Source organism: Sminthopsis crassicaudata, chromosome 6, assembly GCF_048593235.1.
Source record: "Sminthopsis crassicaudata isolate SCR6 chromosome 6, ASM4859323v1, whole genome shotgun sequence".
In the NCBI taxonomy this organism is placed as follows: domain Eukaryota; kingdom Metazoa; phylum Chordata; class Mammalia; order Dasyuromorphia; family Dasyuridae; genus Sminthopsis; species Sminthopsis crassicaudata.
Window position 1 is genome coordinate 58,884,503 of NC_133622.1, and position 17,220 is coordinate 58,901,722.

The window sequence follows — 17,220 nt, forward strand, 5'->3', positions numbered from 1 at the left end:
ATATACCCAATGTGTGGCAATCCTGTCACTGCTTGAAAAAAACTAGTTATGTTTTCACTGTTGAAATAAGAAAAAAGTTCATGTAGACCTATGATCTACTATTTTATGACCTCAAACCAATCCCTTTTCCATATGACTGTCCTTTATATATCTGAAAATAGCTAATATTTCCTGCCTCTCTCTCCTATTCTCCAGATTTAAAATCTTAGTTCCTTTAGCAAGAACTTCATATAGTAATACTAATAAAAATAATAAATGGAAGATTTTTATCAGTGTGCTTTGATCATTTTTCAGCTTAACTGACTTTCTAGACTATGGTATCAGGAACTGAACACAATAACTCAGATGTAGTCTAATCAAGACAGATTATTACTAGATTATGACCTCCTTATTGCTGGAACACCTTGCTTCTGTGATGTAGTCTTTTGGCTGCCACTTCACAGAACTGGTAACCTAGGTCACTTAAAGCAATAGAGTACCTTTAGGAAAATTGAAGAAAGTCTATTCTAGACAATTCAAATGACTATCATTCCAGGAAATTTAAATGAATATCACCATATTGGCTACCATCTCCTTTCAAGCTCTTATAGAGACAGTCCAGAAGTCTGAACACAAAAGTCTTTTAAACAGCAATATACCTGACTCAATTTTTAAAACTATTATTTTGAGAAGCAACCCAAATGAAGATGTAATCTGGCAACCATCTCTGCAGCTGCTATTGAAATCACATCTCTTGAAGATCCAGAAGAGAACATTCTTTTAATCCAATTCTTTGGAACTCTCAAATCATTCATCAGAATCTAATATGATTTTATCAGCAAAAAAATACATTAATGAAGAACCGTCATCAACAGGTTTTGGCACTAGACGCAAAGGACCTTGGATTCTTTCCATCTATTCAGCAATTGAAACCTTTGATTCATGTCTTCTTCATTGTAATGTGAACTCCTTGAAAAGAGGTACTGTTTTACTTTTCTCTTTGGATCTTCAGAATTTACTGTAATCATTTGAGCATAGAAAATTCTTTAAAAAAACATTTCGTTCATTCATTTATTCATTTTTCACCTGGTTGATTTATTTTACTTCCTATACACTAAAACTATAAACATTGTTGTAATATAAAGTGTTCTTTAGTCATGATATCTACCTTGTATACAACAACAGCAACATTGTGTGATGATCAACAATGATAAACTTGTTTCTTCTAAGCAGTTCGGTGATCTAAGGTAACAGCAATAAACTTTGTATGGAAAACTCCATTTGCATCCAGAAAGAGGAATATGTCTAGACTGAATGTAAATCAATACATATTATGATCTGCTTTTTTTATGTTTTTTTTCTTTTGATCCTATTTTTTCTCTTAACATGATTCACAAGGAAATATATAAAATGAAACTATATCTATATATAAAAGCAAAACTGTGAAAAATTAAAACATGAAAAATTATGATACTTCTTTCTTATTTTTAAATAAAGTTTTTTTATTTATTAATATGCAACCTATTAATTCAGTTATTTTTCAGTCATTTCTCACTCTTTGTAACTCCATTTCAAGTTTCTTCACAAAGATAGGGAAGGGTTTGTCATTTCTTTTTCCAACTCATTTTACACATGAGGAAGCTGAGGCAAACAGACTTGTCTAGGTCACACAGCTAGTAAATATTTGAGACTATATTGAACTCAAGAAAATAACTTCCTGTAGCCAGGCCCAGAGCTCAATCCATTGCACACAAACTATACCCTATTCCATAAATTGAAAGTATGTATCAGAATAGTTTTCTGCATGTTAAAATGTGCATATCTATGTAGAGAAAATCTAGTGGCTATTTGTCTCTACCTTTTCCATGTATATGCATCATGAAAGCACAAGAATTATTTGTCTCCCATTTCAAAGTTGTGAGAAAAGTTTTGATCAAGGTCTAAGTGTGATTTCTCTTGTATTTATGATTCAATATATAGATATATATTCATAAAGAGATATAGTCAGTTTTGGAATCATGAAGATTTAGGCTTGTAATTTTCCTCCAACATTTATAACTTATGTGAACAAATAATTAAGCAACTGATGTCGCTGATAATTCTCAAAGAATATATTTTTATGGTTTTTATGAACTTAAAAATAACAACCAAAATACTCAATACACATAGAATAATAGAATTTAGGATTATATGTGATATTGCAAATCTCTGATTTACAATTGTTTTAAAGGAGAATTGCAATTAACATGATATTAACAAACTTTCCATTTTCATTCCCTTGATTTTTTTATTCTTCCATTGATTTTTTTTACTTTCTTCCTTTTCAGAATTATTATCATCAACCAACAATTGTTTTCACTCTGTTCTCTTTTAATAAGTTGATACAATCAAAGAAAATTAACCTACTCATTGGCCAAGTCAGAAATTGTCCCATTTTCTACTTCAAGTCCATAATTTCTCTGACAAAGGTAGGAGAAATGCAAATTTTTATATTAAATTTTTGGAAAGCCTGACTGGCCACTATCTTGTCTTAAATAATGGAGTCTATAAGTTTAAGTGGTAGAGTAGCTGTTGATTTATGCTGATGGAGATTTCCATATTAGTAACTCCCTATGCCAATTAAGTCACATGTTAAAGTTTAAGTTCATGTTCAAAAATTCAGAAACATTTTCTGTAACCAATTCACAAACATCATTTCATTTTCCCTAAATTCATGGTATATGGAAAGGGAAAATGTTTAATTTCAAAAAAATTCATGCTACATTGTTGAATATTTCTAACTCAGGTTTGACAAATCAATATTTTGCTATCTTAATAAAGGTATAAGCATTTTATAAATGAACAAATGAACTTTTCCTGATTATGGATTCTACAAAAGATTCTATCTTCTTTTATTTTAAGCCTCTTGAGAATAGGGATGTTTATTGATTTCCTTTTGACTTTAAATACCAGATTACTGAAATCATCACATGATAAATGAAGCAGAAGCTTTTTTTACAACCCCATTCACAGACAGCATCAGATTTTTTTTCAATTTATTAAGTTGATTGGTGATACTAAAATGAAGACAAAGAAGAAGATACTACTACTGGAAGCCAAGATGACAAAGTAAACAATGAACTGCTGGAACTCTCCCATATTTACTTCTGGATAACCATAAAATATTGTTCCAATACTTGTCCAGGAACAGTAGAACCAACAAGGGAATGGGATGAGACAATCTTTTAGCCGAGAAAACTAAGATCAGCAGGAAAAATCCATTTTACTGAGGTAAAGGCAAGGCCAAATTCAGCACAGGAATCTCTCCAAAAAACCTGGAAGAAGCCCAAACACAGCAAACCAGCGGGAGACGCTAAGTATCAGTGTGATGGAACAGATAAATACTAACAACAGCATCCCCCCATATGCCTTATCATAGTCAGGGAAATCAGTGGACTCTAGCTTCAGGAAATTTCTCATGTTTTGGTATAGCCCCACACATACAGGCTTCCTGCAGCAGCCAGACCATCATATGTTTCAGCACAATACCAGAAAACAAGTAGACACCAACCCTATGGGTACCTACGCAAATAGGCCACCATCTGAAGGACCCTAACATGATTCAGTATCCCTTGAGAAATAGGCAACCCCCAGAAGCCAGGATATCACATACTTCAGTGTAACCTGGGAAATATAGAAATGTCACACCAGGATCATGCAAGTCATGATCACTAGGGCTCCATTGTAACCTCAGATATGCAGCCAGACCCCCTACAGTCTCCAATAGTACTAGCCACCTCAGAACAGCACTAGACATCAAAAACCCTTGTTGACCTCAAGGCAACATCAGTGTAGTATCTAATGAACAACTAGGGCCTGCAGCTACTGGCACAAAAAGCCTGAAATAGTACTTCTGCTATACAGGGAACAAAACTAAAATTAAAAAAACAAAATGAACAAGAAAAAAAATAGAACTAATCTGATCATACAAAGTATTTGTGGCTTAAGGGAATACTAAAAATACAAGCCAGAAGAGGACAACAATGTCAAAATACCTGTATGTAAAACCCCAGAGAAATATAGAAAGTGGACTTTAGCACAGAAAGAACAAATGGAAAAGTTTAAAAAGAACCTTAAAAATTATTTGAGAAGTGGAAGAAAAATTGGGAAAAGAAATGAGAGTGATGCAAGATAATTATGAGAAGGAAAAAAAAAAGAGTCACAGCTTAAAAACTGCTTTAAAAATAAAACTGGCAAGGATTCAAGGAAGATAGTAGAGTAGGTTCATAAATTTCAAGCTCTCCAAATTCTCCCTACAAACAGAACAAATTATCACCTCAGGGTGAACATAGACTGGTGAAACCCAAAGAAGACTGGGGCAGAACTGGGGTACTCCTGACATAGTCCACGAAGATGAGAATTAAGACCCAGGCTGAGGATCAAACTATGTTAAATGTAAATATTTCCAAGCTACCTTCACAGAAACACCAAGTAGGGGACCCTGCATCTAGGTGGATTTGCTTGGAATCTCAGCAGGAACCACAGAAATTTTCACCTCTCAGACTGTATTAGGGATTTGAGTATGAGAAGATTAAGGAGATCTCAGCTGATTAGGAAGGCTAGGTCTAGCTGTGCTGCAAAGATGCAGCCATGAGCAAGAAGGAGCCAGCACACTAGGAGTTCAGAAGTATTAAAGCAGGGATGGTGCTGATTTAGGGCACTTGCATGAGAATAAGCTTTTAGTCTGGGGTTCCAGAGCTGAGGAGAGCTGAAGTAAAGTGAGATACATTTCCCTCCCCACCAATTAGAGTTGTTTACAATAATACTTCTCATTAAAAAAAAAAAAAAAAAAGAACCAACAAAGAAGAAAGAACATATCCATAGACACATAGAGAGAATACTGTGGTTCATCTTTTGAGAACAATGAAGGAAAAAATAAAATTTGTCTGCTCCAAAGAATAACATGACATGACTCACTTCCCAGAGAGAATTTATAGAATAGCTCAGCTCAGTAGTGACTTTAAAAATCAAATGAGAGAGAATGAGGAAAATCTACTACTACTACTAAAATCCCTATAATAATAAATAAAAAAAATTGATTATGCAAAATAACCAACTGGAAAAGAAAATACAGAGTCTTGAAGATGAAAATATTTTTTTGGAAAATTAGAATAGAACATGGGGAAGCCAATGAAGCTATAAGGCACCAAGAAATAACAAAAGAAAATATAAAGAGTAAAAAACTAGAATTAAATGTGAAACATCTTGTAAGAAAAACAAAAGATCTGGAGTACAGTTAAAGAAGAGAAAATATCAGAATAATTGGACAATCTGAAAGCTATGACAAAAAAAAAAGAACAATGACAGAATAATATGAGAAAATAATTCAAGAAAAAAAATCCACTAATAACCATTTATAAGACATGCTTTGTAAAAAGCATATAGGAATATTGCAAGTTTTTAAATCCCTAGATTAAAGAAACAATTTTGCAAGAAACAAGAAAAAAATTAAAATATGCTAGAGTTAAGTAGAAAAATATTCAAGATATACAATAGAATACAAGGAGAATACAAGTAGAATACAAGTAGAATACAAGTAGAAAATATACAATATACAAGCAACACTATAAAAGACTGCAGGTCATAGAATCATATATATTGGTAATCAAAAGAACTAGATTTATTGACAAAAATATCATATCCATCAAAATTATCCATAATATTTAATGAAAAAACAAAAACAATATTAAGTGAACTTGCAGATTTTTAGGACTTTCAATCAAACCCTAATTAAATAAAAATTTAACATATTAGAGCCAATATCAAAGATTAATTCCAAAGAACTTAATATGTACAAATTGTTTAAGTTTTTACATGGAAGTATATACTATATATATTAGAATGACATCATAAATTGAGTAGCTCAAAAGAAAAATTGGGGCAGAGTTAACAAGATATATGAATTAATGGGAATTGTATAATAAAGAAAGGAAATGGGTGGTATAGGATAAGATGGGTACATAAAAGTGTTTAGATTAACAGGAGTAGGATAAGGTGTGTAGATTACTAGGAATGGTATAAAGAGGGAAGGAAAGGATGAGCAGAGAATATAAGGGTGATCTCCATGGGTGGAGAGAAATTAAGTAATAGCAAAGCAAGTTAAGGAGCACATTAAAATAGAAGAGTTATCAGGGATAGGAAATAGAGATATGCAGAAAGACTACAAGAATTAGGAGTAAAATTTATTAGAAAAAAAAAAGTAGGATTAGTAATCATTGATCTTAAAGTCAGATTTAAAGATTCAATCAAGAGAGAAATCTTCATTATATGTCAGCCATATTATTATTATTATTATTTTAGATGTGTGTTTACATACAAGTAAATGCATATATGTATTATTTAGGTCTATGTATATATATTATATATATATATATATATATATATATATATATAAACATATACATAAATGTCTGTGAATCTATGGATCGGTGTGAATGTAAATGTGTAAATGTATATCTATATATATATTCTCATATATATGAACCAAGAAAACTTTGTACTCACTATCAGGAACATTGTGTGATGATCAATTATGGAAATGTGTTTTACATAATAGCACACATATATGCTATATCAAATCAACTACCTTCTTTGGAAGAAGGGAGGGGAAGAAGAGAGAAAAAATTGGAACTCAAAATGTTATAAAAAAAAGAATGATAATTTTTTTTTCTTGATAAGTAACTAGTGGGAAAAAATCTATTGTAAATATAGAAGCCTTGGAGTAACCAACAGGTCGAATTTGAAGTTCAATAGATCAGCACATGGATGAAACAGTCAGCATTCAGAGAAGTATGTGGTTCTTGACCTAAGGGAGTTCCTTCCAGCTATTGGAGTCACATGAAAATGTTCATGCTTATTAGGATCAATAAGTATTAATACCTGATTATCACATCAATCTCCTGTCATCTGTTACAACATTATATGATCAAACCAACTAAACTAAGAAAGAATAGGGATTCAAATCCCTCATTCATATAAATATGCATGTATATATGTATGTATATGCATTTTGTTGCTGTCATTTGGTTATGTCCAACTATTTATGTTCCTATTTGGGGATATTTTTGGCATAGATGCTTGGAATGGTTTTGCAGCTCATTTGGTACATAAAGAGGCAGAAATAGACTAACGCCTCTGGCCACATAATTGGGAAGTGTCTGAGATCATATTTAAACTCAGATATTACAGCCTCTGAGCTCCAGGCCCAGAATTCTGCCCAGTGTACCATCAAGGCACATGTGTGCTTCATGTATGCATGCATATATGTATGCCTATGTGATAGGTATATTGTATTTATGTATGTAAATTGTGTATATGTGTGTATGTATGTATATATATATATATATATATATATATATATACATGTGTGTATGTATATGCATATTTAGCATACTTTGTGCCAGGCACTCTGCTGAGACTAATATTCTATAAGTTTGTTACCTACATGATAAGATAAACACCTTTAGGTGAAAATTAATACCTATATCATTTGATGCAGAGAATGAAGGAGATAAAGTCTTTACAGAACATGACACAATTCTCAAAACGAAGTCAACACATTTATTCATAATCAGAGATATTAATATGAAGCTCAGCATGGGGAAACAGTAAAAATGGTGATTATATGGGATTTAGAAATTTAAGAGGTCAGATGTTTATACACTATGAAGAAGCTTCAAATATGATTATTTTGAATACTTTCTTCATAAGAACACTCAGAAAGTGCTCAGCATGACAAACAGTGATTTTATTTTATTAATTCTGTACCAAGGATAAGAAATGACACGATACTCATGAATCTTTTCTTTAAAAATCTAAATAGAATAAGACTTCCAATTAGTATAAAAACTAAATCTAGGGCATATATCTGGAAATTCATGGGAATCCACAATAATGCATTAATGAAATGACCCATGGGAGCATAGTTATCACATGTGATCTTGATCACATTCCTTGTTGGCTTCTCTAGCATATTGCTTCCACTTCCATGCCCAATTTCCTTCAATCCTCAGACTTTATCTACTTCAAATATGTTCAGGTTTTCTTCATCTTGAAACAAACAAATGGAAATAAAATTACTTCTCTATCAGTCTCACAGATTATGATTCTTAGCCAAACTCCTAAAAAAAAAAATCCCTGTACTTCTCTCTCTCTCTCTCTCTCTCTCTCTCTCTCTCTCTCTCTCTCTCTCTCTCTCTCTCTCTCTCTCTCTCTCTCTCTCTCTCTCTCTCTCTCTCTCTCTCTCTCTCTCTCTCTCTCTCTCTCTTTCTTTCTCCTTTTTATTTCTCTCACCACTTCTTACCCCTATGACATCAAACTTGTAACTTAATTGCTCTAATGAAATTGCCCTCTCAAAAATTACTGGCAATATTTCAAATGCCAAAAGTGATATTCTTTTTTTAGTCCTTATCCTTCTTGACTTTTCTAAAGCATTTGACATTATTAATTACCCTCTTATTTGAGATGCTCTTTTCTGTGTGATTGTGATATTACTTTTTTCCTGGTTCTCCTATTACTTAACTAATCCTCAGTTCCTTTTGCTCTATATCTTCTAAGTATAAGTACAACACCAGGCTCTGTTTTCAGCAATTTTCTCTCTCTACACAGTCTCTCAATGATCTCATCAGCTCTCTTCAGGTTAATTGGTATTTCTGTGCAAAAGACTTAAAGATCAATATATTCATCTCCAATCTCTCTATTAAGTTCTTATCCCACACTACAAGCTAACTATTGGACATTTCAAGCTGTAAGTTTGAAATATACATCTATATGCTCAATTCAAAACTTATATTTTTTCTCAAATTCACCTATCAAACTTTTCTATTTCTGAATGGCCATTGTTCCATTAATCTCACAGTAATATTCAAAATTTCACTCTCTCTTATCCAACATATCACACAGATAGATAGATAGATAGATAGATAGATAGATAGATAGATAGATAGATAGATAGATAGTTTTAGATAGTCTTTATGGTTTTACCAAGACAATATCTGTTACATTTATCCCTTTTCATTAGTCATATACTCAATACCTTAGTTTTGGCTTTAATCACTTTTTATTTAATCTCTTCTAATGGTATTCTCATTGATTATCTTCCTTCAAGTCCACCTTCATTTCCACATAGTTGAAAAAAAATGTGTGGTTTTGTTTTGTTGTGTTTTATCACAGATCTTCCTTCAGTGTCATATTTTCCTTAAAGTCTTTTTCCAAATCTCACAAATACTGATGCCTTTGGAAAAACCTTGTATTTATCACCTTGCATTTATTTAGCATTCATTTCTATATGTTTATACATACACATATATGTATATATACACCTGTATACATATATAGTTTCATTATATACTATATTAATATTATTAAAATACAATTCTATTTTATATATTTAATATTTATTCTCTAAAGCTATATGTATACATGTCTTAACTGATAAAATATTAGTTCGTTGAAAGTAGAGATTGTTTTATTTTTCTTTATATATCAAGAATTGTATTTCACATTTAATGAGAGCCTAATAAATATTGGCTGATTAATCTAGCTTCAAATTCTTAATGTCTTTCTGAAATTATCCTTTCTTCATATATAGTTAGTACTTAAATGCTCACTTGTAGTTTTCTTTTCCACACTTCATAGAATGTAAGCTCTTTAGTTAAGTGATTATTCAATTTTTTCTCCTATACAACTTCAATGTCTAAGAGCATTGGATAATTGTTTGTTGGGTGAATGATTGCTGACTAAATGAATAAATGAGTGAATGAACAACTATTTAAGATAATGTATCCTTAAATTAGTCCATTAGAATTTTTTTTGACAAGGCATTTATACATTCATTGATATTCTTTGGACCATTTTGACTGGATAATTTGGCCCTTGTCCCATCACTGTATTCCTCTAAAGACATTGATTTCAGGTTAGTTTTTTTCTCTTAAAGTGTTTGTTCCCTAATTAATAAATATATCACTTTTGTAATTGCTTTCAGTTTAGAAGATTTTTTCAGGAAACAGTAAGCAAACCATTTTGACTATAAAATGTACTACTTAAAGGCAGATAGTCTATAATAAGTTATCAATGGTAGGACATAACCACTTGATTATCATATTTTATTTTATCCTAGAGCAGGTAGGAGGCTTAATGAATAGACCACTGAGCTAAAATCAAGAAGACTTGAGTTCAAATTTGGCCTTAGACACTTATTATTTGTGTGATATTAGGTAAGTCTCTCAACCTTCTCAATTTCCTCATGTAAAATGAGCTGGAAAAGGAAATTCCAAGAAAACCCTAAATGAGGATCCAAAGAGTTGAACACAACCAAATGACCAAAAACAATTCTAACCTAAAGTCAATAAGAAACCAATTTTTTTTTAGTAAGGGGGCACTGTGATCAGATATGTACAGTTTAGGCTCTTCACTATTTTTCTTTCCCTTACTCATAGCTGTTTTTGACCCCCTTCAATGCCTATTCAGACCTCCATCAGAAATCAGAAAAGATTCTTTCTCATCTTCTCTGGTCATCCAGACATCGTTTCTAAAATAACATCAAGTAACATTTCCTAAGGAAAGATTCTCTGATTTAATCCAAATAGTAATGCCTCTCATGCACACATGCATACACACATACACACATACGCACTCATAGACACATATGTTATTTTTTATTAATTTTGTTTAGATTTTGTAATTACTTATTGTTCACATGCACTTTGCTTCTACCCCAGTAAAATGTAAATTCCTTAAGGATTAACTTTTGTTTAATTTTGTATCACTAGTCCCTAGCCTAGACAATGTGCTGCTGCTGTGCTGCTCTGATAGTTAACATTGATTTAGCACTATGTGTCAGTCATCAGGATGAACACTTTACAATTATATCACTTGAACATCATAAAATCACCAAGAGATAAGTGGAATTATAATACCCATTTTACATGTGAATACAAAAAGAAAAGCAAAAACAGGGTTACACAGATATTAAGTTTCTGAGGTCACATTTGACCACAGATATTCCTGATTCCAGGACCAGCACTATATCCACTGCATCCTAGCTGTCTACCAAATATAGGAGGTGCTTCATAAATACTTATTAAATAGAAAGAAACAAAAAGAAAAGGAGAGGAATAAGAATAGGCAGAGAAAGAAAAGAAAGAAGAAAAGAAAGAGGAAGAACAGGATGAGAAAAAGAAGAAAAATGAAATTGATGAAAAATAGGAAGATTAAAAGAGAAGTAGAAGCCCATCCAAGAAGAACAATAAGTAAAATTGTACATGAGAATTTTGCTAACTTGATCATTGAAGATTTAATGGATTATATTAGGGAATGAGACTGAAATTACAAGTTTAATACATTAAATAAAGCTTTAGAAATCCATAGGGATTTGTTATTCTTGAATACTATTTCTTTCACTCTAGAACATTACTCTCTAATGTGTGAGTTTTCAATTAATAGTGGCATTTTTGTCTTCATCTGCTTTACTTGGAATCAGAAAAGCTCCAAGTGCCTTTTGTTATAATTATAACAGAATAAAAAATAAATGAGGATTTATTATTGGAGAGTTTTTTTCATTCAAAATGGGTGATATTTCTAACCAAGGTGCTCTAAACTATTTGTTGTTCAAAGATCCTTTTTTTCAGAGATTGAAGTCAAATAGTTTAAATCAAATTATTAGGGAAACATTTAAAATACCAACTGTTTTCAGGCTCACAAATATCCTATAGGACCCATTTATAAGCAACCATTTGATGTACTAATTACAAATCAATCTTAGCTATTTGCTAAAGCAAGCTCCTTAAAGAGCTCTCTCAGGAAACATTGTATTTGAAAGAACTCCAAATATTGTCTATGTAATGAGCTCATTCATTCATCCTAGTGTGGTGAAAAGAGTGTTGTCTTTGAATATGGAGACCATAGGTTTATATGTTTATATCTGTCTAGCCTGTTACTTTATAATTAAAATTGAAATGAGGATATTGGTCTAACACACCAGTAAAATTCTTCTTAGCTCTACTTATACTTTATTCATTTTTAATTTTTAAAAATGAAAACTGTCCTGATAATAATATTAACTTTCACATTAGTAAATGGGGGGGGGGGGAGATCTTCTATGCACATACACTATTCTGTTGCTTCATTTCATCGTAAACTTCTCTGTGACATAAATCTTCCATTAAATGCTGTTGAGTAAATGTGAAGCATTTGGAGTCATAATATGTGCGCATTTAATCTGATTTGGACTCAGTTTCCTCATTTCCAAAATGAGAGGCAAGGATGAAGTGATCTTTAGGGCTTTTTCAGATCAAAACATATAATCCTGTTTTTTTAAATTAAGTGAAGCTAAGATGACTCAATTTTTTCAACTTTTCTGTTATTTGTTATTGCTGTTTTTGTTTTTAATTCTCCATTCTCCTCCTTCCCTAGATCAGGGGAGGAATTATATGAGCTATTTGGTTCTTGTTAGCTGCTCTTGCAGGTGAAAAAGGACAGACACTAATGGAAAAAAAGGTTTATTTCTAGTTTTCCATCTGTGTTAGTGTGAAGTTGGTTGGTGCCCCTGACATCCATTAAGGCAAAGCATGGGAGAACTGAGCAAGTTCCAATCTCCTTTGTGAGTTCAGTGTTCTTTCAATGCCAACTCATGCTTTAAGAGCTCAAATACAATTAAGCAGAGAGTTAAGTAGGTCTGTATGATGAAAGTTTTCTATAGAATAAGAAAGAAGTTAGGAAGTAAAAGGAAAGTAGTGATAGCATCAGCCTGACTAGACTATAATATATATCCTGGTTCAGATGCACCTATGTCAGTGTCCATGGCCAGGTTTTGTTACCCCCTGGTAAGAATAACTTGTTTGGAATATTTTAATTTATTTATTGCTTAAACATAGAGACTACATTTCTTTAAAAATGTACTATACTTATAAGAGATTTTGAAATATTTTCAAAGTACCTTCTATTTTTCTGACTCCTGGACCACCTGTCTTTTCTTTCCATCTTACAATCTAGATCTGATAGCTTCTTTGCCTTTAACTGAATTGATATCATACATGAATCCAATTATTATCTTTCTCCCAAAGCCTACCTTTCTTTTGTCAAAATATTTTGGAGATAACGTGTTTCTGAGAGCTAAATTCCAGCAAGCAAGCAGTGATTATTGTCTTCTAGATGATATTGCTCTCCAGCAACGTGTATTCCTTGGACATGCACCAGCTCTCTATTATGTTTACAATCTTTGAACCTTATTACTGAAAGGTATCATACTTCTGTTTCCATCAACAGAACTGGTTCTGCGACCCACAGGGTGGCCACAAACCCCCCAAATTTTAGATAGTGACTGTTCTCAGAGAACCAAAGAACATCTGTATTGTCCTAAGAAATGTAAACCGTGAGAACTCTCTCCAGATCTAAGAATGAATGTGTTGTGGGCCAACCCCCTTTTTGTATACAAGTGACTCCAGAATCAACACCAGGAAGTCCTGCTCCTTAGTAGATGGGCTTCTGCCTACAGGACTCATGTTCTTTACTCTAACTAAATTTCTGTTTGTATCCTGACTCTCTGGTTTCTAGCCTGCTTTAGGGGCTCCAGACACGCACATGTAAGAGTCCAATTACTGGTCCAGCTGACACTTGAAAACTTCCCTATTTTTGTCTGAAGCACCACTATTAGTAATAAAAATAATAGCAGCATCAGTAATAATAACAGTCATAGTAGCAGCACTAGCAATATAGTAGTAATAGTAGCAGCAGCTGTAATAGTAGGAGGAGGAGTACCAGTAGCTACAACAACAACAGCAGCAGTAGTAAGAATGATGATAATAGTGGCAGCAGCAGCACTAGTGATAATAGTATTAATAGTAGTAGCAACAGCAACAGTAATAGCAGCAGCAGTAATATTACTAACAGTAAGAAGAAAAGTAGCATCTGCAGCAGCAGTAATACTAGTAGTAGTAAGTAGCAATAGCAGCAGTAACAATAGTAGGAGTAGAATGAGCAGCAGTAACAATAATAGTAGTAATAGTAGGAGGAGCAGCAGCAGCAGCAGCAGCAGCAGGAGTAATAATGGTAGGAGTGGAAGTCACAGTAACAGCAGCAGTAGTGGTAATAGTAATGGTAGTAGTAGTAGCAGCAGCAGCAGTGATAGTAATAATAACAGAAACAGTAGTAGTAGTGAATAATTTGATAAATATAAATCTCTTGTATTTTGGATTCTTTGATTTATAGAACTTTGGAGTTTTAACTTTATCCTCTTCTACACAAATATGATATTTGCATTTAGTTTCATGATGTACTTTTTTCATGGAGTGTCACCATCTGTTTACTGGTAATTTGATTTTTAAGAGTGGCTTGAAATGTGATGTCTTAATACTCAAAATGGATATTTGCAAAAAATCTCACTATGTCAATTAAAGTGCTTCACAAGCATTACATCATACACACACATATGGCATTAATAAAATAAAAAAAATGATTGATTTTAAAAACTGATTTACAAACCTTTCTTAAATTAATATCTCTCTCACTGTCATCCTAAAGTGATAAGTTGTGTCAAATAACATTGGTCAGGTATAAAAATGTCAGTATAAATAGTGACATACTGGATGAAAATACAGACCTAAAAGTAAGAATACCTCAGCTCTCATCCTATTTCTCCCTCTAACTAGCTGTGTGAACTTGGCTAAGTCACTTGCTTTAGCTAGTTTTCAATTTTCTCATACAAATAAAGAAGGCAAAATATAAAATCTCAAAATTTCACTCCAGATCTAAATTATAATCTTTCTTTATCTAAATCATTTTCAGTTCTTAAATGATATTTTCCTTTCTTTGTTCTGGGAAATTATGTTAATAATTTACATAGGCTTTAAAAGTGAAAAGCACATTATAAATTTCATTTCATGTTCATCAATTCAGGTATTATTCACATTTTAGAGATAAGAAAGCTGTGGATAAAGACCAGTTATTTACTCAAATTAACATGGCTATCAAGCATCAGATTCATATTTATTTCTAAATACTAAACAGAAGGATTGTAAATGGCATTCATTAGCATAGGAAATACCTGGATAAGGAAATCCTTTCTACCAACCTAGAACAGCAAAGCTCTATAACTTATTAATTTAGATGACCAGATTGCAGACAAGTTAAATGATTCTCTCAGGGTCACAGAGGTAATATGTGTTAGAACTGTTACTTGATATAGGTCTTCCTATCTCCAAGACCAACTCTTTTATTTGTTAAATCACACTTTTTGATCTCTCAGATTTTCAGATCCAAAATTTAAATATAGAAATGAACTTAGAAGTAGTTTAACTCAATCTTCTTAGTTTATTTAGGAGGAAACAGAGGCAAAATCATGGAAATTACTTAATTCAAGTTACAAAGAAAACAAATTAACAGAGCCAGAATCTAAAACTACTTCTTCCTGATTCCAACTCTAGTATTCCATTGACAATGCCAAGCTTCATCTCACAAATATATTATAACAAAGTTGTAGTCAACTTAAGATTCTGGGATACCTTTTATTTAATTTATTCAAAATGAAGAATTAAATTTAAGTTATAGAAGTAGTTATTTAGGTGAAAAATGTACCATTACAATATCAGGGATGTTTTTTAGGACTGAGAAAATATTTTAAGGAGAAATATTTTTTCATGGATGCTATCGTCTACATGCTTTCCTACTCCTAGTATTTTCCTTACACTTTAAATGATACCAAAAAGAAAAAAAAAACTTTAAAATTTCAAAAATTGACATTGACACATTTATAAGTAACATCATAATGACTCCTAGAGCTAGAATATTTCTTGATCAGTTTGCCTCATAAATAATTTTGATAATTCAAGGGATTTATAAACATCTATTTACAAAATTGTTAAAAGAGCGATTTCATAATGTGTCTAATAGGATTCCAATTACATCATAAAATTTTAAAAAATGGAAAAAAGATATAAAACTAACTAAAGTAAATCAAACATTAAAAACTAGAATGGGGCAAATAGAAGCTAATGACTCTATGAGACATGAAGAATTAGTAAAACAAACTAAAAGGAATGAAAAATTAGAAGAAAATATGAAATACCTCATTAGAAAACAGTCATCTCAGAAAACTTTAAAATTATTGGTTTACCTGAAGGACATAACCAAAAAATGAATCTGGATAGCATTTTTCAAGAGATCATCAAGAAAAACTGCCATGATATTCTAGAAATCAAGGGAGAAATAGTCATCTAAGGAATCCATCTATCATCTTCAGAGATTCCCCCAAGAAAAAAACAAACAAACAAACAAAAAAACAAACAAACAAACAAAAAAAAAAAACAAGGAATGTTGTTGGAAACCACCAGAAATATAATGTCAAGGGAAAAAAAAAATACTGCAACCTGACAAATAAAAACAATTCAAATACCAAGGAACATCAGGCAGGATTACTCAAGATCTGGTAGTTTCCACAATAAAGGATTGGAGGGCCTATAATACCATTTTTTCAGAAGGCAAAGACCTGGGGTTACAACCTGGGTTAATTACCCAGTGACACAGTGCCATCTTTCAGAAGAGGCAATGGATCTTCAATGAAGTAGGATACTTTCAATCTTTTCTATTGAAAAAAACAGAACCAAAAAGAAGTTTAATCTTCATACACAGTAATCTAGAGATGCATAGAAAGGTAAACAGGAAAAATATACATATTTATTTATTTTATTTTATTTTATTTTTTATCTCAGAAAGCAAGTCAGCCTCTGAATTTGGTAAGACCACCATTCTCTGTGTCAATTATGGATATGTATTAGCTATGTAATTTATGGCAAATTATTTTATCTCTTCACAGTTTTCTGATTTGTCAAGAGAAATAATAGATGTTGTGAAGTGCTTAGCCTAAAACATATACATATTATTTAAAGGTTAAACTGGTTACATACCTATGTGGGAAAATGATATCTGTAATTCTTGAGAACTGTATCTGTTCCTGAGGCAAAATGAGGGTGGGGTGCATTACATGGATGGAAGGTGTGGTTTTGAATGGAAGCTGATGAGATGATATTAAAGACAAAGATATTGAGGTAAAAGTGGAAAAGGGAGATAAAATAGGACAAATGATCACATGAAGAGGCACAATTACAATAGAGGGAAAGTAGGGGGGGAATGAGCGTTATCTGAATCTTGATCTCATCAGTTTTGACTCAAAGAAGGAATAACTTAATAATTTAGTTGAGTATAGAAATT

The 17,220-nt window shown here is 32.1% G+C and overlaps 1 long non-coding RNA gene across 1 annotated transcript in view; it reads left to right on the top strand.

Moving 5' to 3' along the window:
- Positions 1 to 464: 464 nt before the first annotated feature.
- The window catches only part of LOC141547711 (uncharacterized), a 52,511-nt gene continuing 35,755 nt past the window's right edge, over positions 465 to 17,220 (top strand). The window contains exon 1 of the long non-coding RNA XR_012483596.1: positions 465 to 959. This is a non-coding gene — a long non-coding RNA (uncharacterized LOC141547711). The remainder of the gene's footprint in view (positions 960 to 17,220) is intronic.